This window comes from Bos indicus x Bos taurus, chromosome 23 (genome assembly GCF_003369695.1).
Source record: "Bos indicus x Bos taurus breed Angus x Brahman F1 hybrid chromosome 23, Bos_hybrid_MaternalHap_v2.0, whole genome shotgun sequence".
Classification (NCBI taxonomy): domain Eukaryota; kingdom Metazoa; phylum Chordata; class Mammalia; order Artiodactyla; family Bovidae; genus Bos; species Bos indicus x Bos taurus.
In genome coordinates, this window is record NC_040098.1 from 32110021 (window position 1) to 32132039 (window position 22019).

General features: G+C 41.1%; 7 non-coding genes across 7 annotated transcripts; 5 read left to right on the plus strand and 2 right to left on the minus strand.

The window, feature by feature from the left end:
• The first annotated feature begins 2957 nt into the window (after window positions 1-2957).
• TRNAT-AGU lies at window positions 2958-3031 on the plus strand. The gene has a single exon. It is a non-coding gene; the product is annotated as a tRNA-Thr (tRNA).
• Window positions 3032-7421: 4390 nt separating this feature from the next.
• TRNAV-AAC lies at window positions 7422-7494 on the plus strand. The gene has a single exon. It is a non-coding gene; the product is annotated as a tRNA-Val (tRNA).
• A 1649-nt stretch (window positions 7495-9143) lies between these two features.
• Window positions 9144-9225, plus strand: TRNAS-CGA. The gene has a single exon. It is a non-coding gene; the product is annotated as a tRNA-Ser (tRNA).
• Window positions 9226-10388: 1163 nt separating this feature from the next.
• Window positions 10389-10461, plus strand: TRNAR-ACG. Its single transcript has one exon. It is a non-coding gene; the product is annotated as a tRNA-Arg (tRNA).
• A 751-nt stretch (window positions 10462-11212) lies between these two features.
• Window positions 11213-11285, plus strand: TRNAK-UUU. Its single transcript has one exon. It is a non-coding gene; the product is annotated as a tRNA-Lys (tRNA).
• Window positions 11286-11971: 686 nt separating this feature from the next.
• TRNAI-AAU lies at window positions 11972-12045 on the minus strand. Its single transcript has one exon. It is a non-coding gene; the product is annotated as a tRNA-Ile (tRNA).
• A 1632-nt stretch (window positions 12046-13677) lies between these two features.
• TRNAF-GAA lies at window positions 13678-13750 on the minus strand. The gene has a single exon. It is a non-coding gene; the product is annotated as a tRNA-Phe (tRNA).
• Between the last annotated feature and the right edge of the window lie 8269 nt (window positions 13751-22019).

Below are 22019 nucleotides of genomic sequence, written 5' to 3' on the forward strand. Positions count from 1 at the left end.
ATGCTGTGAAAGTGCTGCACTTAATATGCCAACAAATTTGGAAAACTCAGCAGTGGTCACAGGACTGGGAAAGGTCAGTTTTCATTCGAATCCCAAAGAAAGGCAATGTCAAAGAATGTTCAAACTATTGCACAATTGCACTCATCTCACATGCTAACAAAGTAATGCTCAAAATTCTCCAAGCCAGGCTTCAAAAAATTCTCCAAGCCAGGCTTTCAGTACACGAATCCTGAACTTCCCGATATTCAAGCTGGATTTAGAAAAGGCAGAGGAACCAGAGATCAAATTGCCAACATCCGCTGGATCATTGAAAAAGCTAGAGAATTCCAGAAAAACATCTACTTCTGCTTCATTGACTATGCCGAAGCCTTTGACTGTGTGGATCACAATAAACTGTGGAAAATTCTTCAAGAGGTGTGAATACCAGACCACCTTACCTGCCTCCTGTGAAATCTGTATGCAGGTCAAGAAGCAACAGTTAGAACCAGACATGGAACAACAGACTGGTTCCAAATAGGGAAAGGAGTATGTCAATGATGTATATTGTCACCCTACTTATTTAACTTTTATGCAGAGTACATCATGTGAAATGCTGGACTGGATGAAGCACAAGCTGGAATCAAGATTGCCAGAAGAAATATCAATAACCTCATACATGCGGATGACACCACCCTTATGGCAGAAAATGAAGAGGAACTAAAGAGCCTCTTGATGAAAGTGAAAGAGGAGAGTGAAAAGGTTGGCTTAAAACTCAACGTTCAAAAAAATAAGATCATGGTATCCTGTCCCATCACTTCATGGCAAATAGATGGGGAAACAATGGAAACAGTGAGAGACTTTATTTGGGGGGCTCCAAAATCACTGCAGATGGTGACTGCAGCCATGAAATCGAAAGATGCTTGCTACTTGGAAGAAAAGCTATGACCAACCTAGACAGCATATTAAAAAGCAGAGATATTACTTGGCCCACAAAGGTCTGTCTAGTCAAAGCTATGGTTTTCCAGTAGTCATGTGTGGATATGAGAGTTGGACTATAAAGAATGCTGAGTACTGGAGAACTGATGCTTTTGAAGTGTGGTGTTGGAGAAGACTCTTGAGAGTCCCTTGGACAGCAAGGAGGTCAAACCAGTCAATCCTAAAAGAAATTAGTCCTGAATATTCATTGGAAGGACTGATGCTGAAGTTGAAACTCCAATATTTTGGCCACATGATGCAAAGTACTGACTCACTGGGAAAATCTTTCTCTGATGCTGGGAAAGATTGAAGGCAGGAGGAGAAGGGGACAACAGAGGATGAGATGGTTGGACGCTCCAGGAGTTGGTGATGGACAGGGAAGCCTGGGGTGCTGCACTCCGTGGGGTCGCAAAGAGTCAGACTGGACTGAGGGACTGAACTGAATTGACCTGTTTGCATATGTATTTATGTATATTACATAGTTTCTTTTGGATAGGCACTGCTAGTAAATAAAGTTTTAAATACAATACTTGGTATTCACTTTTTTTTTTTCCTGGAAATGGGAATCATACTCTTTGGTTGGCTGAATCTGCCATTTTTTTCTTGCTTTCCATTTCACTAAAATTTTGCTTTTAATATCATACATATAAATTATTCTTCTGGCCCTTCAGCACCTTTCACTAACTTTGTACATCTTTTAATCAACTTGTACATGTCTTCATTTGTTTTGTTCTTTGGTGAAAATTCTGAAAGTTTGTATAGCAGAATGTTATTAGTAGTACCTGACATTCTGGTTCTACTCAGGTACTTGGTATGTTTAAGTGGTTTTTGAGAACCTGGGCCCTATTCAGACTTAGATGGTAGACTGTAGTCGCTTGCTTTGTGTTAAAGGTCAGTTTCCTGGGAAATAAACACTGCGATGGAGATAGAGATGCCAAAGCAGTGACCCAGGGGAGGCTGCAAGGCCGGCTGCAGGGCCAGAGCTTGCCTCCTCCTCCACCCCTAGCCCCCACCCCCCACCCCTACCCCACCGCCTCTGCTGATTCATAGCAGCTCCAGCTGGCAGCAGCCTTTTCTGGGGATGGCTGCTGCTGAAATTCCTCAGAGATAACCAATTGCTTCTCCTTGAGCCTGGTGTAAGATGGTGTTAGAGTCTTATTAGGACCACTCTTAGAATCGACCGCAATAAGAGGGTGAAGGAAACAGGATTAGGAAGAGGCAAAAGCTGAACTTGATGTTGTAAAAGAAGCCTCAGTTCAGCTTACCAGGATATCTGAACCTGAAATGGCCCTTTAGTAATATTCTGAATTGAGGCTGGATTTGAGCTACACTCAAGGGTTGGTGTACTCTTGAGCAAGGTTTCCCTCTTGTCTGTTGCCGATAGCGCCGAGTAACCCAGCCGTAAGCCATTAGAAGTCAACATTCCTGAAGTGGAGAAATAAGTGCCACCATTCTGGAGGGTGATTTGACAGGTGCATCACACCACTGTTCTTTCAGAAATCTTGTGTCAAATACATACTTTTGACCAGTATCTTTGATCAGTAACCCCTCCTTCAACACACTAATATAGAAGAGAGCAGGTGTGGCTAAAATAATATGATGGCTAATAGAAGATCATTTCATTTTTTCTTTTAGGCTTCAACAAAGGTCTCTGACACACACTCCCCCACCCCTAACACTTCATACAACCCCCCAGCCCCCACCCCCGACACACACACCCGTTGCCAGAGTTTATAGTCTAGTTGAATCCAGTGATGTCCACTCTGAAACAATTTCTCATGAGAAGATAGTCATCTTAATCTAGTACCTGTATTTATTCTTCCAAAAGAACATTTTTCTTTGGTTTTGACTGACATAAGTTTGCTTCCCCTCCTGCCTCCCCGCCCCCCACCCCCCCCACCCCCGCTTTTATCACCTGGCAAACCAGTTTCTAAATTCATTATAGCGAAGAGACATATGAAATTAAGTTCAAATAGAGTATAACTAAAAGCTTTGCTAAGATGGGCTCCGTGGCTTAGCTGGTTAAAGCGCCTGTCTAGTAAACAGGAGATCCTGGGTTCGAATCCCAGCGGGGCCTGCCAGAGTCTTACTCTGGTTCTGGTTTTTGCGAAAACTCAGAAAATATTTTTCTCTAAGTGAGTAGAAACTAACTTGAATTGACACTGGATGAATATCCTAATACTCAGAACTTAAGCTTTGCTTGGGAAAAATGGGGTACTTTGTAGAAGAGGACAGAGGTAAAAGGATAAAGAATACCCCGAGAAGCATTCCCAAATCATAGATCAGAAGTAATTTAAGGACTCTCTGATTGTTTGTCTGAATCATGATATTAGCAGTGAATAGGTAATCTAGCCTAGCAGAGGTTTGCCCTTTTGTCTAACTATTGGAATCAAGTGAAGGAGATTCAACAGCTTTAAATACATGCCCTTTCAGATATCCTTTAGATTTGTCTGATTACTGGAGAGCTTTAATTATTTTTTTGCAACCTCAGATACACTTGGAGTAGGGTTGGCACTCAAGTTTTTTTTTGTTTGTTTGTTTAATAGACTATTAAATAGCTAATGGCTTTTCTAATTTCAAGGTAATATGTAGAAGTATTAGTACCAATCATCTTTAAGGAACAATGGATAGGGTAGGAAGACCTATGGTCAGAAGTGATTAGTTTAAATCCTCTGTCATTGAACCTTTTCTTGCTACTTACCACTTCTAGGAAGACTTCAATTTTCCTTTGCATGTCTGCTCTTAGCCTCATCCTAAAGAAGGTAAGGGGGAAAAAAGAGAAAGGGCTAAAAAAAAAAAAAAAAAAAACACCTAATGTAAATGTTGAATTGAGTACTGTAATAGCTGTTTCTACTTTTCAAGTGATTCTGGACTCTAGGTCATCACTGAAGTTTTTGAAAAGAGACAAATGGTTAGTGACAAAGAAGAGTGGTTAGTGACAAAGCATATAAAGCATCTAGCATGAGTTTAGAGACAAATGAAGTCACACTTTTTTCTAGACAGATTTTTACATAAAAGTTCTGATAAAGACATTAAATCCTAAAAACAAAGATGTTTCTGCTTATCTGCTGTTTCTTTTGACATTCTAAGATATATCTTAAAATAATTAGGCTCTACAAATGTCCACTTCCCCATACTTAGTAATGTGCACAAAATTCTACAGGCAATGATTGCACCTTAAGTACCTTCTTGCTTCTCATTGTCATGGCCTAACAGATTAATTACTCCTTTGTTGAGCATCTGGGAATGCAAATGTGTCAAAAGACTGACATTTTAAAGAATCTCTTAAAATGGAGTTGAATCTAATCAGTGAAATCCTGTACCTCTAGAAGTGTTCAGTACTTAATAGGTCTAAATGATAAAAGGTTGTTATTCTATAAAACAGTTTTAAACAAGTCATGGACATTCTCAATTGTGTCTTTGTTAAAGGGACTTCTCCTTAGTTGAACTACTCTTTCTTTCTTTCTTGACCTACCATATTCTTCATTCAAACTTCCTTCTCCATTAAATGTTCTCTGGCTTGGGATGCTCAAATGGACAGCTCCTCTTTTGTGCTCTGAGGGTACAACTGACATTGTCTTAAGCCAGCTGTGTGGGTCTTTCTTCTTCATATCCAGGTATATACTTCCCATCTTGGACACTGGATAAAGTTTGGTGAACAAATTCAAATGGAATGTCCCTTGAAAAGGTGGAAAAGTAAGGCATGGTGATGAGAGAAAATGTTAGGGAAAGAGGAGTCTCTGGAGCTGACCCTTCCTTGGCTGCCTGCCTGGAGCTGATCTTTCAAAATATCTATGTCTGAAAGAGGTCTCTGCCTAATTTCAAATTCACATTTCCATTGCCACCAGGATTTCACATGAGTACCACTGGCACCATACACCATAAACTCAACTGATCATTATTTCCACTGGAAATCTATTATTAAACTTGACTCTTCCTGCTGCCTTACCCCACCAAATTACAACAGTCTTCCTGATTTACATTTAACATATGTGAGGTGTTTTTCTCTCTGTTCATCTACTTGGTTCTTATTTGGACCTTCTTCACTACAATCTCTAACAGCCTCTTCCTGTTCTCCCTGTCTTCAAGACTGGCCATCTGAAGTCATTCTCAACCCAGAAGACATATATCTCTGGCTTAAAATACAAAACATCATTTCCTCCCTAAGATTTCCCAGTCTTAAACCTTTCTTCTTTTTCTAATATATGCATTTAAACCTATATATTTTCTTCTAAGCACTACTTTAGTTGCGTGTTGTATTTTCATTCTTTCAATTCAAAGTATTTTCTAGTTTCCATTGTACTTATATTTTACTTAGAAGTATACTTCTCTGGAGAAGGCAATGGCACCCCGCTCCAGTACTCTTGCCTGGAAAATCCCATGGATGGCGGAGCCTGGTAGGCTGCAGTCCATGGGGTGGCTAAGAGTCGGACACGACTGAGTGACTTCACTTTCACTTTTCCCTTTCACACATTGGAGAAGGAAATGGCGGCCCACTCCAGTGTTCTTGCCTAGAGAATCCCAGGGGCGGGGGAGCCTGGAGAGCTGCCGTCTATGGGATCACACAGAGTCGGACACGACTGAAGTGACTTAGCAGCAGCAGTAGCAGCATACTGCTCAAGTTTCCCAGTATTAGAATTTTTTTAGTTATCATTTTGTTATTGACCTCAAGTTTAATTCTGTTATTGTCAGAAAACATTTTTTTAAATTGTTTGAATCCTTTTAAATTTATTAAGACTTGTTTTGGGGCCCTTTTTGTTTTGGTGTAGGTTTAATGTGCACTTGAAAATAATGAGAATTCTGCAGTAGTTGGATGTTCTGTGTGATAAATGTCAACTAGATCAAGTTGAATAGGTACTACTATGGCTCGTGTCCTCAATTCCTACTTATTTCCCCTTTTCTGTAAGTTTCTCATCAGCTACTAAAAGTGATCTTTAAAATCACCAACCATAGCTCTGCTTATTGTGGTTCTTGTTTTAGTTTTCTCAGTTTGGCTTCATATAAGAATTGACGTGTCTTCTTGCTGAGTTGATCACTTTATCATTGTGAAATGTTCTTTATCTCTGGTCTTACTTTTTACTTTGATGTCTCCTCTATTTGTCAACCAAGTTTCTAATGGTTGATGTTTGCATAGTTCCCCGACACTTTATTTTCAACCTGTTGTCTTATTTTTCAAGTATATTTCTTGTAAGCAGGACACAAAAGGCTCTTGTTTTCTTTATTTTACTATTTAGCCAGCCCATTTATGCCTTTTAATTATTTATTCCATTTACATTAAAAGCAATTATATATATCTGGGTTTAAGTTGACATCATTATTTGTTTTCCACTTATCCTACTTGTTCTTGGTTCCTCCTTTTCTACCTTCCTTTGAATTAATATTTCTTATTCCATTTAATCTTTATTTAACCTAAGATGTAGTATCATTTCCCTCCAGCTGCTTTTAAGATGTTTTAAATCTTTGTTTTACAAGAATATCAACATAATTTGGCTAGTTATAGTTTTCTTTATGTTTATGCAGATTGTTATTTGCTGAGCTTATTCAATGAATGAGTTGTCACATGTTTTCCCCCACTGAGCTATAAGTACCCTTAAGTTTAGAGCATTTTAATGTATGTAAATCACACTTAAAAAGAAAACAAAAACCTTAAGTGTAAATATAGATGACATCTACACTCCAAGAATTAAAGATTAGTCTCCACTCCCTCTCTCATCAGATTCAAATTGAAATATACCTTCCCCAGTTTGGGAGGCACATCCATCTTGCCTTTGATCTGGCCCATATATAACCATTTAGTCTTATTTCTTTCCATGTCTTGCTTCAAATGCTTGGATTCCCACCCCCTCCACCCCGAAGATTATTCCTATTTCGTTCACTTCCCAACAACAAAAAAATTCCCTTATTAACCTCTAAGCATCATACTTCTTTTCATCTATTAAGTCTTAGATTTGGTGTCATTTTCTCTTGGAAGCCTTCAAGGGCATTCCAATTTTTTGGCCGTTCAAGCAGGTTTTTCTGAACATTATGGTAGATATGTTTGGTAAACACATTTCTACTTGTATTTGTTATTGATTTTAAAAAGAAAAAAAAAAAAAAAAACGAAGAAAGAAAAATGGAAACATTTCAAAGACCTAGAACAAGAAAGAATATTTACCTCTACCTATTCGCCCCTCAGGGAGAAGGCAATGGCACCCCACTCCAGTACTGTTGCCCGGATAATCCCATGGATGGAGGAGCCTGGTGGGCTGCAGTCCATGGGGTCGCTAAGAGTCAGACACGACTGAGTGACTTCACTTTCACTTTCCACTTTCATGCATTGGAGAAGGAAATGGCAACCCACTCCAGTGTTCTTGCCTGGAGAATCCCATGGACAGGGAAGCCTGGTAGGCTGCAGTCCATGGGGGTCGCAGAGTCGGACACGACTGAAGCGACTTGGCAGCAGCAGCAGCATTCGCCCGTCATGTCTGGTTTCCGTAGTGTAGTGGTTATCACGTTCGCCTAACACGCGAAAGGTCCCCGGTTCGAAACCGGGCGGAAACAGGCTTCAGCTGGGGATCGTTTTCTATTTCCACAGAAGACCTCTGTACGTTGTTTTTGCGGTACCAGACTTCAAAAATATACCACATTTGCCCTTCTCTTGAGGCCGAGGGGTTTAAAACGAAAAGCTGTCTGGACGCCCTCTGCTCTGAAGCCCGGGTTTCCCCTTTCCCACCCGCTCTTTCCCCTCCTGCACTCGGCGTTCTCCTGCTGGAAGGACCGAGGGGCCAGCCTGGGTCAACCGGAGGAGACCCCTGATGCACCAGGCCTGCGCCGTGTGTCTGTCTTGGACGAACAGGTTTTCTGCAAAGTGACTTTCTCCTGACCTTCAGAGAGACAAAAGTGCTTCACCTCAAAACCAGACAGCGATCTCACAACTGTTCAGTTATTATTACTCCTATTAGTACCATCCAGTAGTTCCAAAGCTCATCAGGCATAGATTGGGAAAAAAGAGTTGTGGGGAGCAATTGGGGTTGGGGAATGGATAAGAGGAGATTCCTGTCCTCAAAAACTCCCCGGGTATCTGTGCTGGAGCAAGAAGGCTCTTACCTGCATTTTGGGGAGCGCCCTTCCCCTCTGTTCCCACCACCCCAGAAAGATCCTCTGGGACTGTTTCTCCGTGGGGCTAGATTTTAGGCTATTCAACCGCAGTGGAACAAGCCAGACCCGCCCCCACCTCCCCCCCGCTCACCCCCCAGGCCCAGGGCGGACTCCCGGCCTTGGCTGTTGCGGAGAGCCTCCTCTTCAGCGGAATCAAACTCTACGTTCTCCTAAAACTCAGCATCTGGCATCCAGCTCCGCCCTAAGTGGGAGGCCAGCAGGCGGAAACGGCCTCGGATGAAAGGAAGGATCTTGAGCATTCCTGAAATCAGTTACGTGCCAGCAGTTTGGGGATTTCCCGGAAATAAGAAAGGGTTGAAAAGTTTGGCGGCTTGTTTGTGTGTATTTCATGATGTATTTTGCTAAAAGTCACTTTAGAGGGATGGTTTTTCTTTTGGAATGGGCCTAACACAAGAAATAGCATGCTTTCACTTGATCCACCTTCAGGGAAATGACACTGTCTCCAGGTGTTCAGCTCAGTTAACGACCGCGCCTGCATTCAGTGACCACATGGGGGCGACAGAGACTGGGCTCTCCGGATGGGAAGCTAGGGCCCAGAATTTGCCCCCAATAGTCCAACCAGTAGACTAAGAGGATTCTTTCTGATGTGAATTCATTCAGATTTATTGGTGGACTTTAACTGACTTTTTTCCTTAGAGGTTAAGTCACACCAGATCGCATATTCTGGATACTTTGACTAGATAAAGGCAAAAGGAAACAGAAACGAGATGAAGCTTTCTTGGAGCAGGGCTGTGGCAGTTGGAGGGGTGAAAAGTTTTTCACATCTAAACACATTTTGAAGGTAGAACAAGACAATTTCCTCACATCCACGGAATGAAAGAAAATTTGAAGTAAAGAATATTGCCAAGATTTTTTTTTTCTGCCTAAATACCTGAAAAGTTGAAATTGTCACTAAGTGAAATATGCAAGCTTGGGGTTGGAGAAGGTCTTCTTGGGGACACTCAGAAACCGGTGGTCCTCTCTTCTTTCAACCTTGCAGGGAAACGATAAATACTGGTTTTTAGTCGAATGAGTAAAACTGGTCTTGCTGAGCTGTGATGGCCGAGTGGTTAAGGCGTTGGACTCGAAATCCAATGGGGTTTCCCCGCGCAGGTTCAAGTCCTGCTCACAGCGTTCTCGTTTTCGGTGTATCCTTGACTCTTGAAACTTCCAAATAATTTGCTGCCGTCCCACGCAGCATGCATTACAGAAAAATCTATTGAAAGGCAGTTCTGAAAATTTTAAAGAGAGTGGGCGCCAGCCAGCTTAGAGTTTCAGAGTTCCCTTTCATAGTCTGAGCCTCTGTGAGCATCCAGAGCCCAGCCTACCCACTGTCTACAAGAGGCTTGGATCACGCTCAAACATACTGGCTTCGTTGAGATGGTTTGTTAAGTCTGTAAGAGTGATGACAGTAGCAAAGCGAACAGAGGAGACGTTGGGAAATAGTTTCTCTTTGTGATTTGTGATTATAGAGAGCTGCAGCTACTTTAAATCATTCCCAGGCAACCATCTTCAGTGTTTGTCCTGATATCAGCGGCTGCAGGTGAGAGCCATAAAAATGGAAGATAATACTCCACGGCATTTGCCACGCTCTCTTTAAGAGAAAGCCTTTTATACAAAGGAGGAAATTGAGGCACAGAGAGAATATATTTTAAATTCTCACTTTGTTTTGAATTTCAAAACCATACAAAGTCTTGTCTCCTTCTCAACGTACTAAACCACTCTTTAAAAGCACTGTTGCATTTTCAGCTGTTTTGCCTACTTTGAACAGCTAAGTACATTTTTAAGCCAATTTTATTCTGTTTTTTGAGTTTGTTAAATGAGATTCTTAAAATGAATACTTCTATTGAATCCTTGTCTCCTTATAGGATTTTGAGGGCAGATGAACATTCTGTAGGAAAGAACGATGTGTGTGGGTGTTGTGGGGCGGGGGGCGGGGGTGCGGAATGAAGACCTCAAAACTAGCACTAATATACGCTGGGTAAGACAGGATTTGAAGTGGAATAAGAAATAGATAACTGAGTCCACAGAGATTTCATACTAAGCAGCAAACAAGTAAACAAGTTGTCAATGCATAGTCAGCAAGTAAGTGAAGACTCCTCATTGTTTTCAAAGAAAGCATTTTCTGTAAATACATGTTATGGAACCAAATCAGAAAAGAAAGCATGCTTTCCCGAAGTCAATTTAGTCTCTGGTTTTAACCCCTTACTAGATTTAAAAAAATTAATCATGTCTTTGGTTGGCATGAACTGCGGATAATGATGAAAACATGAACGTGAGGAACGCTTAACCAGCGAGGGCCAGTGGCGCAATGGATAACGCGTCTGACTACGGATCAGAAGATTCTAGGTTCGACTCCTGGCTGGCTCGTTAGGCTGACTTTTTTCCCTTCTAGGTACTCTTTTCTAAAGGATACTGAAACAAGTTTTTAAAGTCCTTCGAATATATTTTCGTGGAACTGATCCTTCATTTTCCGTCCGTTGAGTCTGAAAGAGACTTCAAGAATCATCAAAGGACCCATCCAGAAAGCTTTTCTTCCTACTTTTCATCGCTTCTTGAACTTGAGAAAAGTGACTGACTGAAAAAGACCATCAGAAGGGAGGTTTTTACATCAACGAAACTTTAAAGAAAAACGAAAAGAAAAAAATGTCCCTACCAGTATCTTCTGCATCAGTATTTTTTTTCCAACTGGGAAGAGTCCTGACTCTGAAGACCATCCTGCAAAGCTCTTTCCTCGCATGCTGCTGCTGCTGCTAAGTCGCTTCAGTCGTGTCCGACTCTGTGCGACCCCATAGACGGCAGCCCACGAGGCTCCCCCGTCCCTGGGATTCTCCAGGCAAGAACACTGGAGTGGGTTGCCATTTCCTTCTCCAATGCATGAAAATGAAAAGTGAAAGTGAAGTCGCTCAGTCGTGTCCGACCCTCAGCAACCCCATGGACTGCAGCCTACCAGGCTCCTCCGTCCATGGGATTTTCTAGGCAAGAGTACTGGAGTGGGGTGCCATTCCTCGCATAGCTACTGGCAAAAAGAGACATCTCCTATGGAAATGCTGAGTCAAGAAGTGTGGTAGAGACGCGATGAGGAAGGTTTTTTACCTCAGGATGGGCACGGTCGTTGTGAGCCCGGATAGCTCAGTCGGTAGAGCATCAGACTTTTAATCTGAGGGTCCAGGGTTCAAGTCCCTGTTCGGGCGTCTGCGTTTTGCTTCCCAGGTGTCACTAGTGGTACAGAACTGCCAACACAGGAGACATCGGAGACGAGGGTTCCACCCCTGGGTCGGGAAGACTCCCTGGAAGAAGGCCTCCAGTATTCTTGCCTGGACAATCCCAAGGACAGAGGAGCCAGCGGGCCAGAGTCCATAGGGTCGCAGAGTCTGACACTACCGAAGCGGCTTAGCACACACACCCTTGAGGTCCAGTGGGTTCTTTTCATCCCTGGTATCTACCCTACCAGCCGGAAACGTCAATCTTAGGACATACGCAGGAGCTGGGAAACTGGACCTCAAGTGGACAGAAAAACCAAGAGGAATCTCCCCACTATTTTTTAAAAGAAGATGAGTGTGTAAGGAAGGCGTGGAAAGGCAGCGTTGGAGCGGCATCTCCAAAGAGAACAGACTTGCCTCTTTCTCTGCGTTGAGGCAGAACAGAGAGGCTGGGGGAGATCACTGCCAAGTGAGGGGGAATTTCTCAAACTATACCAAAAGAGGATCTTCATAGGTGGCTAGATTTCTGAATGTGTAACTTCTATCCTCGCTCTGCACCGTAGGTAAAGTTCACCGCCACGAGGGAAAAGTTTAAGCTTGTGGACCTCGGATTATAATAACCGTGGGTTGTAAAGGTCCACCCAGCGGGTATCTTAAGTCCAAAATCAAGCCAGGAATGGCCCGTACGGGGATCGAACCCGCGACCTTGGCGTTATTAGCACCACGCTCTAACCAACTGAGCTAACCGGCCACCACAGGAGTGTCTCTCTTTTATGAAAGTAAATTGGTTTACATTTTTCTTTTGGTCTAAAAAATTATAAAAAATAATGTTTTTATCCCTCTTCCTCAGACCACATTCATAGATTTTAATGAGGAATCTATACTATTTCAATTCTTCGTATTTGGACTAGAAAATCCACGGATAAATTTTCGTGCAGAAATTGAGCATAGCTTATTTGTAGAAAAAGCACTGTAATAGGATCTTCAATAGTGGGTGAAGGGAGCCTTCCGTTTTTAAAAGCATGTCCCTACTATATCACAAATTGCAAATAATTTGTAACTTAGAGACCTAATGTTTTCAAGTTGGTATTAAAATTTTCACCCAGTGATACAGTGCATTCTCTGTATCACTCATCTTCCATTTTGCGAATGGAAGGATCCAAGCACGAGGTTGGAGAAGATAGAGTGAGATGAGCTCGTTGGCCCTCGGGGAGGCTATAGTTTTTATCACCTAAAGTTGAAGGAATCTCCTGCAGCCTCGGGAAATGTCCCTTTACATTTCCTGGGGTTGCATTGTTTTGTTTTGTTTTGGTTTTTTCCCTACTTTTTGAACTCTCCTGCTGACCTACCCCTAGTTAAATTTTCACTGAATATATTCATTTAAAGCTAAATGAATCAACAAGTAATGATTTTTGTCGAATTTTAAGCCGACGCTGATGCAAGGGGGAAGTGTGAGTTGCTGCTGCTGCTGCTGCTGCTGCTAAGTCGCTTCAGTCGTGTCCGACTCTGTGCGACCCCATAGACAGCAGCCCACCCGGCTCCCCCGCCCCTGGGATTCTCCAGGCAAGAACACTGGAGTGGGTTGCCATTTCCTTCTCCAATGCATGAAAGTGAAAAGTGAAAGTGAAGTCGCTCAGTCGTGTCCAACTCTTAGCGACTCCATGGACTGCAGCCTATCAGACGCCTTCATCCATTGGATTTTCCGGGCAAGAGTACTGGAGTGGGGTTCCATTGCCTTCTCCATGTGAGTTGCTAGTGGTTGCTTAAGTATTCAATAGTGAAAGGCTCAAGTCCCGCCAGTCTTCTAGGTTTTACTTCTCTAGTCTTCAAGAGCTCTTGTCCTAGTAAGGCTTACAGGTGCTCAAAAGTCACAGAAACGAAATCTGTTAACTCTTAGTCCCACGTCCTCTGTACTTTTCCAAATCAACTACCTTCTGGCTTTTGAGGATTCTTCTACATTCCAAAATGTGTATATAGACCCCTGATGTTCACTCAGAAAGCCATCGCTAAAGAATGAGCGTGTTTTAGCAATTTGAACTCCGAAAGAATTACTGTAAATAAGGGACAATTGAAATTGCTCGTGCCCTGCTTCTTATAGATGCCTTTAATAACATCTAAATAAATACATAAATATAAAGCACTAAGTGTTTTGCTTTGGGTTTTTTTCCCCTCTTTACCTTAAGGAATTACTGGTAGTTGTGGAAGAATTACTGTATATAGGCACAGAATTACGTTTTGCCATAGAAATTGAGGGTAAATGTATGCAATTCCTCAGTATATAAAAGGCACTATAGACTTATTATATTGTATATTTGAAGGCGATGGACATTTAGTTTGGCATCAGTATCTTGTAGTTCACGTTACAAAAGGGTAAGAAAACAGTTGCCGAAACCCGGGATTGAACCAGGGACCTTTAGATCTTCAGTCTAACGCTCTCCCAACTGAGCTATTTCGGCCACCCACTGGTCATTATCTTCTCAACTACTCTCTTTAAATAGTCTTTTCTTAACTACTTACTCCATTTCAGAAAAATGTAAGAAAACTTTTTGTCTTGTTTTCTGAAAACATAACACGCTTCCCCTTTCAAAAATAATTGTACCAACAACAAAAAATAAGACAATGGGGAAACACCCTCAAATTTCGTGAGTATGATAGGAGGAACAAAAGAACAGAGTGGTAAAAGAAAATTTATGTATATTTCTTAAGGGTATGAATTGGAGAGCTAAAGGGGCGTGGTGATTTATAGCTTCCTGTTGGAGTGGTAAGCTTCCTAGAACTCAAGACAACACCGTTTGAGATCATTTCTAGCTTGACGCTTAAATACCTTCTATTCTTTCAGTCATTTTTATTCTTTTATTCTATTAAAGTATAAGTTATATACAGTAAAGCACCCAGATTTTAAGTGCACAGCATGATGATCTCTACAAGTTTGCACCCCTTAGTCACCATGCATGCTCCCTCATGTTCCCTCTCATTTGTTTAAAACTTTATACATATTGAATCAAGTAGACTCTGCATTCTTATAAGTCTGGCTTCTTTCACTCAGTATTGTCTTTGAGATTCATCTGTTTTTTCTTAAAGCAGTTAAAAGCAGTTTGTTCCTATTTATAAACGTCCATTTTATGGTTGTACCACAATTTACTTATCCACTCAAATGTTGATAGGCATTTGGCTTTCAATTTGTGGTTATTATAAAAAGCACTGAACTTTCTTTTTTTTTTTTTAATTGAACAATATTTATTAAAATACAAAAATACACTTTTCTCACATTACAATCAATGTTCTTTTGTTGACATTTCCCCACCCCCCACCCTACCCCCCTTTCAAATCTGAACCTTTATTTCCTTTTAAAGCTAAAATAATATGTAAAGTTACATCATTAAATGGACCAGCATAACAGAGATCTCTGCCTTCCCCACCCATGCCCACCCTTTCTCTTCCCCTCCTCCCGAGGCAGCCCTGGGAGAGGGAAGCTTTTTGCCCCATTGTGCTACATTCAACAGGACTCCACGGCTAACTCACTGTGCCTGCGTGTACATCACTTTGTTCGAACTGTGGATTTCAGATCTTTCTTCCTGAAGCATCCTTGGTGAGGAAAGGCTTCGTCACTTTAAATGAGCCTGTGCCCTCTCTGTCTCCCCCTTTTCTTCTCTCCCCATCTTCTGCCCCTCTACCCATCATCACAACCCACTGACATCAGCCGTAATAATCCCTAATGAATCAGCATTTAGAGTAGTCACCAAATCACAAGCATGAGAAAAGCTTCCACTTCTCCAAGCTTCCCACTCCCGGCCTCTCCTCCCTTTCTCCACCTTAAAACAAACAAACCCTTTTTAAAAGAAAATCATCAAATGCCATCATTGTCGACAATCATTTGTTAGACACTGGGAACAACAGGTGGACACAGCACTATGCTGATGTATGCCCTCCCATGAATACCTTTTCTCTGTTGTTCTCCGCTCCCATCCCCCTCTGGGACCCCCAGGCCCCATGAACTTTCTTGTGCATAGTTTCAGATGAACATAATCATTGATTTATTAGATAGATACATCATGAGAAACGCTGGAAGAAACACAAACTGGAATCAAGATTGCCGGGAGAAATATCAATAACCTCAGATATGCAGATGACACCACCCTTATGGCAGAAAGTGAAGAGGAACTAAAAAGCCTCTTGATGAAAGTGAAAGTGGAGAGTGAAAAAGTTGGCTTTAAGCTCAACATTCAGATAACGAAGATCATGGCATCTGGTCCCATCACTTCATGGGAAATAGATGGGGAAACAGTGGAAACAGTGTCAGACTTTATTTTTCTGGGCTCCAAAATCACTACAGATGGTGACTGCAGCCATGAAATTAAAAGACGCTTACTCCTTGGAAGGAAAGTTATGACTAACCTAGATAGCATATTCAAAAGCAGAGACATTACTTTGCCAACAAAGGTCTGTCTAGTCAAGGCTATGGTTTCCAGTGGTCATGTATGGATGTGAGAGTTGGACTGTGAAGAAGGCTGAGCGCCGAAGAATTGATGCTTTTGAACTGTGGTGTTGGAGAAGACTCTTGAGAGTCCCTTGGACTGCAAGGAGATCCAACCAGTCCATTCTGAAGGAGATCAGCCCTGGGATTTCTTTGGAAGGAATGATGCTAAAGCTGAAACTCCAGTACTTTAGCCACCTCATGCAAACAGTTGACTCATTGGAAAAGACTCTGATGCTGGGAGGGATTGGGGGCAAGAGGAGAAGGGGACGACAGAGGATGAGATGGCTGGATGGCATCACTGACTCTATGGACGTGAGTCTGAGTGAACTCCGGGAGTTGGTGATGGACAGGGAGGCCTGGTGTGCTGCGATTCATGGGGTCGCAAAGAGTCGGACACAACTGAGAGACTGAACTGAATAGATGTAAATGTGGAATTGCGGGTCTACAGAATATATGTGTTTTTAACTTTATTACGTGCTGTGAAAATGTTTTCCAAATGTAACAGTTCACACTACTGAAAGCAACCTATGAGGCTTCCGGTTGCTTCACAGTCTAGCCAATACTGGGTATTATCATTTTAATTTCGGCTACTCGGGCCAGAATGTAGTGATAGTTCTTTGTGAGTTTGACTTGTATTTTTGATGATTATGATATTTTACATCTTCCCATATGTTCTTCCCTATTTAAGAAATTGGGTTGATTGCCAGTTTTTTAAAAAATGATTTGTAGTTCATTTCTTGTTCAGTCATTCAGTTGTGTCCAACTCTGCAACCGAATGGAATGCAGCACACCAGGCTTCCCTGTCCTTCACCATCTCTCGGAGCTTGCTCAAACTCATATCCATTGAGTTGGTGATGCCATCCAAACATCTTGCCCTCTGTCGTTACCTCCTCCTGCTGCCTTCAATCTTTCCCAGCATCAGGGTCTTTTCCAATGTGTTGGCTTTTATGTATTGTGAATACAAGTCCTTTGTCAGATATGTGTTGCAAATATGTTCTCCCAATTTGTGGTACATCTTTAGTTCTCCTAATTTTGTATTTTGAACTTTTTAATTTTAATGAAGTCCAACTTATCAGCCTTTACAGTTAGTGCTATTTTGCATCCTAGTTCAGAAATATTTGCCTACACTAAAGACATGAAGCTGTTCTATGTTTCTGTCTAGAAGTTTAAGTATTTTATTTTTAACATTTAAGTTTATATTCCATTTTGAATTTATGTGTAGTGTGAGATAAGTATTAAATTCATTTTCTTTAATGTATTATTTCAATTAACCCAGTATTATTTATTGAAAAGTCAATTTTTCCCCTACTGAATTGCACTGTCTCCCTGTCATCAAACAGGGAACTGTATATGTGTCTGTTTTTCCCTAGACTTTCTATTCTGCCCCATAGGCCTACGTTTGTCTTTACACTAAAATAACACTATCTTAATTTCTTTAACTTAAAATTAAGTAATAATATCTTCCAGCATTATTTACAATAGCCAGGACATGGAAACAACCTAGATAACCATCAACAAATGAACAGATAAAGAAGTAGTGGTACATATATACAATGGAGTATTACTCAGCCATGAAAAGGAATGAATTTGAGCCAGTTCTAGTGAGGTGGATGAACCTAGAGCCTGTTATACAGAGTGAAGGAAGTCAAAGAGAAAAACAAATTCATATATTAAAGAATATATATGGAATCTAGAAAAAGGGTACTGATGAACATACTTTTAGGGCAGCAATAGAGACACAGACATAGAGAACTTCTGGACATAGTGGGGGAAGAAGAGGGTGGGACGAATTGAAAGAGTAGCATTAAAACATGTACATTACCACATGTAAAATAGATAGCCTGTGGGAATTTGCTGTACAATGCAAGGAGCTCAACCTGGTGCTCTGTGATAGCCTAGAGGGGCAGTATGGGGCAGGAGGTGGGAAGGAGATTCAAGATGGAGGGGACATATCTATACCTATGGCTGGTTCATGTTGTTGTATGGCAGAACTGATACAACATTGTAAAACAAATATCCTCTGATTAACTAAATAAATTATTTTAAAAATTAAGTAATATTATCTGATAATACAGGGCCTTAGTTTTGTTTTTCTCACTTTGGATAGCCATAGCTATTCTGGATTTTTAAAAATTTTTAAATTTATTATTTAAAAATCATTATTTCAATGTAAGTGACTGTGGCTCAGATCATGAACTCCTTCATCAAATATGTATTTTGTAAGTATTTTCTCCAGTCTGTCATTCTCTTTCCATGGGCTTTCATAGAGAGAAGATTTTAATTTTAATGGACTCCAATTCTTCAATATTTTTTCTTTCACAGATTATATTCTTGGTATAGTATCTAAAAAATCATTTCCAGGGACTTCCCTGGTAGTTCAGTGGCTCAGACTCCCGTCTCCCAATGCACAGAGCCGGGGTTCAGTCCCTGGTAGAGGAATTGGATCCCACATGCCACAAATAAGACACTCAAATAAATAATTAAATATTTTTTAAAAAGTCATCACCAGGAGTTCCCTGATGGTCTAGTGATCAGGATTCAGTGCTTTCACTACCCTGGCTCAGGTTCAACCCCTGAGCATTGAATTGAGATCCTATAAGCTGTGTAGTGTGGTAAATAGTTATCACCAAACCTGAGATCAGCTAGGTTTTCTCCTATGTTATCCAGAAAGGTTTTACATTTTACATTTAGGTCTGGCTTGTCATCTACTTTTGAAATGGCAACCCACTCCAGTTTTCTTGCCCAGAAAATTCCATGAACAGAAAGTCTGGTAGGCTATAGTCCATGGGGTTGCAAAGAGTTAGACACTAATGAGAGATTAAGTGTGCATGCACATCATCTACTTGAATTAATATTTGTGACATAGGATCTATGTCTAGATTCATTTTTATTTTGCATGTAGTTGTTTCTGAATTGTTTGTTGAAAATACAATTCTTTATTAAGTTGTCTTTGCTCCTTCGTCAAAGATCAGTTGACTGGATTGGTTTAGGTCTATATCTAGGCTCTTTATTCTGTTCCATTAATCTATTTATTTATTCTTTCACCAACACCATACTGTCTTGATCACTGTAGTTTTATAACAAATCTTGAAGCTAAATAATGTCAGACCTCCAACCTTGTTCTTCAGTGGTGGTGGTGGAGGTTTAGCTGCTAAGTCATGCCCAACTTTTGTGACCCCATGGACTGTAGCCCACCAGGCTCCTCTGTCCATGGAATTTTCCAGGAAAAAATACTGGAGTAGGTGGCCATTTCCTTCTCCAGATTGTTAACTTCAGTATCCTGTTGGTTATTTTGGATCTTTCAATACACTTTAAAATCAGTTTATCAAGATACATAATATAACTTGCTGGGATTTTTACTATATCCTCCAAAGAATGGGCTCATTTAATCTAATTAATCAAATTTGTGGGCTTACCTGACTATAGAGCCTGCAGACCAAAACTACTGAGACAGTGCTGCAACTTCTGAAACTCATGTGCCTAGAGCCAGATCAAGAGAAACAACAAGAGAAGCCACCAAAAAAAGGAAGCCCACACACAGAAATGAAGAGGAACCCCAGCTCACCACAAGTAGAGAAGCCTCCAGGTAGGAACAAAGACTGAGGGCAACCAAAAATAAATAAATGAATAAATTGTTTTCTAAAAAAAGTGGAAGAGAGAGACATAAGAAGATGAGAATCAGAGAAGATGTGACAAGGGAAGCAGAGATTAGAGTAATGCAATTGCTGGCTTTGAAGACGAATGGGGTCCAGAGTTAAGGGATGTGGGCCACCTCTAGAAGCCAGAGAAAGCAAGAAAAAGAATTGTCTAAGAGAATTTCCAGAAGGAACACAGAGTTGCCAACAGCTTGGTTTTAGTCCAGTGAGAGCCTTTTTAAGACTTCTGATCTACAAACTGCAAGACAAGAATTTTGTACTAAGCCACTAAGCTTCTGACATGAGGGCAATTGTGTAGTAGTTTGAACATTCTTTGGCATTGCCTTTCTTTGGGATAGGAAGGAAAACTGACCTTTTCCAGTCCTGTGGCCACTGCTGAGTTTTCCAAATTTGTTGACATATTGAGTGCAGCACTTTAACAGCATCATCTCTTAGAATTTTAAATAGCTCAGCTGGAATTCCATCACCTCCATTAGCTTTGTTCATAGTAATGCTTCCTAAGGCCCACTTGACTTCACATCCCAGGATGTCTGGCTCTAGGTTAGTGAGTGACCACATCATCCTGGTTTTCAGGGTCATTAAGACTTTTTTGTATAGTTCTTCTTTTGTATTCCTGCCACTTCTTCTTAATATCTTCTGCTTCTGTTAGGTCCTTGCCGTTTGTGTCCTTTATTGTGCCTATCTTTGCATGAAATAATGGTATTTCCAATTTTGTTAAAGAGATTTCTAGTCTTTCCCAGTCTATTGTTTATCTCTATTTCTTTGCATTGTTCACTTAAGAAAGCTTTATTATCTCTCCTTGCTATTGTCTGGAACTCTGCATTCAGTTGAGTATATCTTTCCCTTTCTCCTTTGCCTTTTGCTACTCTTCTTTTCTTAGCTATTTGTATGGCCTTCTCAGACAATCACTTTGCTTTCTTGCATTTCTTTTTCTTTGGGATGGTTTTGCTCACCACCTCCTACACAGTGTTACAAACCTCCGTCCATAGCTCTCCAGGCACTCTGTTCATCATATCTGATCCCTTGAATCTAATTGTCACCTCCACTATATAATCATAAGGGATTTGATTTAGATCAAATGGCTTAGTAGTTTTCCCTACTTTTTTCAATGTAAGCCTGAATTTTGCAGTAAGAATTTCATGATCTGAACCATAGTCAGCTCCAGATCTTGTCATTGCTGACTGTATAGAGCTTTGCCATCTTCGACTGCAAAATGTAATCAGTCTGATTTTGGTATTGAATGGTGATGTCCGTGTATACAGTCTTCTTCTCTTGTGTTGTTGGAAGAAGGTGTTTTCTATGACCAGGGCATTCTCTTGCCAAAACTCTGTTAACCTTTGCCCTGCTTCATTTTGTACTCCAAGGTCAAACTTGCCTGTTACTCCAGGTATTTCTTGACTTCCTACTTTTGCATTCCAGTCTCTTGTGATGAAAAGGGCATCTTTTTTTGGTGTTAGTTCTAGAAGGTCTTGTAGGTCTTCATAGAACCATTCAGATTCAGCTTCTTTGGCATTGCTGCTAAGTCGCTTCAGTCGTGTCCGACTCCGTGCAACCCCAGAGACGGCAGCCCACCAGGCTCCCCCGTCCCTGGGATTCTCCAGGCAAGAACACTGGAGTGGGTTGCCATTTCCTTCTCCAATGCATGAAAGTGAAAAGTGAAAGTGAAGTCGCTCAGTCGTGTCCGACTCTAGCGACCCCATGCACTGCAGCCTACCAGGCTCCTCCATCCATGGGATTTTCCAGGCAAAAGTACTGGAGTGGGGTGCCATTGCCTTCTCCGTCTTTGGCATTAGTAATTAGTAATTGGGGCATAGACTTGGATTACTGTGATGTTGAATGTTTTGCCTTGAAAACAAACTGAGATCATTCTGTCATTTTTGAGATTGCACACAGGCACTGCATTTTGGACTCTTGTTGACTATGAGGGCTACTTCATTTCTTCTAATGGATTATTGCCCACAGTGGTAGATATAATGGTCATCTGCATTAAATTTACCCATTCCTGTCCATTTTAGTTCACTGCTAGCAAGGTAATGCTCAAAATCCTTCAAGTTAGGCTTCAGCAGTATATGAACCAAGAACTTGCAGATGTACACGCTGAATTTAGGAAAGGCAGAGGAACCAGAGATCTTATTTTTGGGGGCTACAAAATTACTATGAACGGTGACTGCAGCCCTGATATTAAAAGACCCTTGCTCCTTGGAAGAAAAGCTGTGACAAACCTATACAGTATATTAAAAAGCAGAAACATTGCTTTCTGAAAAAAGTCCGTGTAGTCAAAGTCATCGTTTTTCACTTCCTAAGTATCTCACCATGCTGGGCATTACCCAAGATGCTGGGAGACAGATACAAGGTAAATAAATTTAAAAATATGGAAAACAAAACAAAAGTCATGGTTTTTCCAGTAGTAAGGTATGGGTGTGAGAGTTAGACCATAAAGAAGACTGAGCACAGAAGAACTGATGATTTTGAATTGTGGTGCTGGAGAAGACTCTTGAGAGTCCCTTGGACTTGAAGGAGATCAAGCGAGTCAATCCTAAAGGAGATCAATATTCATCAGAAGGACTGATGCTGAAGCTGAAGCTCCAATAC